General features: G+C 40.3%; 1 protein-coding gene across 1 annotated transcript in view; it reads right to left on the bottom strand.

Annotated features, from left to right (window-relative positions):
• LOC122267484 (uncharacterized) overlaps positions 1-2,500 on the bottom strand; it is a 7,034-nt gene that overhangs the window by 4,247 nt on the left and 287 nt on the right. The window lies entirely within an intron of this gene.

A 2,500-nucleotide genomic window follows, 5' to 3' on the forward strand; every position in this document is an offset into this window, starting at 1 on the left:
TTGACTTGTCAAAATAAGAAAATAAGAATAATAATAAATAAACTAATTAAAAAAAACACACCTCTCACAATCCCATAGAATCAGGCAGGTGAAAAGCGCTCTGAGATGCACATCGCAGGAGAGATCTCACATATAGAGGCTGTGCGGGCTTGTCATCTTAACCCATTGGTCGTGGTATTAAATAAATATTTGTGCAGTAGGATGGCTGGTTTACATTGTCTGGCACGGTGCAATCTGCGTCTATGACCGACTCTGCTTTTTCAGCAAATCATGCCGTCCATGGTTAAGAGTGGGAGCAACATTAGGCAAATAATCAGCTTGGTGCAAATGGGTTAAAGGGGGCAGCAAGATGGATCCTGGGCAGGTAAAAGTTTTGTTGCAAATGTTGTACATATTATATATTGCTATATGTGGTTAGTAGACATCAATGGGAGTCTCTTGGTTATCTAATAATTTTACACCACAATTTCCCTGGGATACCTCATGTCCTCCCTACCTGTTTGATTTAGTTGATTGCTATAATTGGTTAGAGCTAACTAAATCCACTATAAATACACAGTAGACATGAAAGAGAATTCATCAATACCAATTTCAATGGATTTTAAGATGCAGAACCATTGAAGTAAATCACCACAATCACCCATAATTTTTTCTGAGTGGCCCTATATCCAACATTACAGAGGGGCTATACCGAGGTTCCATGTGATCCACCACCATTATTGAGGATCATGCCAAGCAATTACCACACACGACACTGTATTATGGCAAACTAACCTTCGCAATATGGTAAATTTTCCGAATAATGCTGCGTTACTAAATACCACAAAAGTGGTATCGATGGATTCCTCTCAACCTCTACAATTCATATATAGTAGAGATAATGCACGCTTCCACCCCTGGACCCCACAATCTGGGTCCAGATAGTAGGGGAGGGTATGAAGTAGATCAGGGAAATTGCGGGGTAAAATATGAATTCCAGCCATATTTTGTATGCAAAATCTTAACCTAATTACCTACCTAACTTTGCCTAGTTCTCAAGTAAGCCCTAGCCAAGGGAGGGCTTTGCCGCGCCTGGACCCCTCCCCTTTCTTAAGGCATTTCGTGCTACTTCAGGGGATATTTTGTATGCAAAATCTTAACCCAATTACCTACCTCACTTTGCCTAGTTTTGAAGTCAACCTTTGCCAAGAGAGGGCTACGCCCCCCTGTGGATCTCCCCTATTCAGGGCACATCGTGATACTTATGATACGTAATTAGTTTTATATACGAAAATGCCGAGACCACGAATAACCGTCACACTGCGCCATGATGACAGATACTGACACTTCATCTCATATATTCCTCAGGACAAGAAACTAGGACCGATAATGACGCGACCACTCAATAGAGGGCTCTCTATTATTATACTGTAAAGAATGGAGAATATTGCGTCATCTATCGAGAGAACATAAAAGCGCATGCAGGTAATTCATTGGGGGTGTCCAGTCCACAGCTTGTCGCTAGCCGTAAATACGTAAACACAGCCATGATTGAATTTCAGGGCGAGGATGGTGGTTTTCGAGGTATTTTGCACAAGGTATGTTGCACTAAGTGTCCTGAATAGGGGGGTCCAGGGGGGGCAAAGCCCTCCCTTGGTTAGGGCTTAATTCAAAACTAGGCAAAGTTAGGTAGGTAATTGGGTTAAGATTTTACAAACGAAATATGTCCCAAAGTAGGACGAGGTTGCACAGTGTCTTAAAAAATGGGACCCAGATTGTGGGGTCCAGGGGTGGAATCGCACATTATCTCCACTATATATGAATAGTAGAGGTTGAAAGGAATCCGTCGATACCACTTAAGAGGTATTTAGTAACGCGGCATTATTCAGAAAATTTACCCCCAATATATTTGGGTGGGATAGAGCTTGGCTTGGTTCCTAGTTTAGCAACATACTGGGGGTACCTCAGAAAAAGGTAAGGTTAAGTAAGTCATTTGGTTAGGATTTTGTAGATGAAAAATGCCCCAAAAACAGCACATACAAAAGACCCCCTAAAATTGTTTTTTGTCACAGCATAGTTGCAGAGGAAACTGTAGCTGCTGTGCACATGGTACACCATGCAGATGAGGATATCTTAAAGAAACTATGTCTTTTACTTTTTTATAGTCCAGTAGACAGAAATACAGTGAAACATAAGTACACTAATGACACATATCAATGCAATTTAATAATATATTATCCCATAAATTCTGTGATCTCCTTCATTATGCCCTCCACTATTATATGGGCCAAGATTGTGGGATATAAGGGAGGTCATTAAATATATCCATTTAAATGGGTAGTAGATCACTACTAATTCTGTAGCATTTAATTATGTGATATTATTTTGAATATTTTAAAATGATATACCCCTGGAAATCTCCCCATGTACATTCTGGTTTGATGGAGCTTGGGAACATCCTTTGAGATTTGCCACCAAATGAGGAACTAGTTTAGATTATGAAGAACGTGGCATGTTGTTT

Source organism: Penaeus japonicus, unplaced genomic scaffold, assembly GCF_977035675.1.
Source record: "Penaeus japonicus unplaced genomic scaffold, GWHDUDI00000001_assembly GWHDUDI00000007, whole genome shotgun sequence".
In the NCBI taxonomy this organism is placed as follows: Eukaryota; Metazoa; Arthropoda; class Malacostraca; order Decapoda; family Penaeidae; genus Penaeus; species Penaeus japonicus.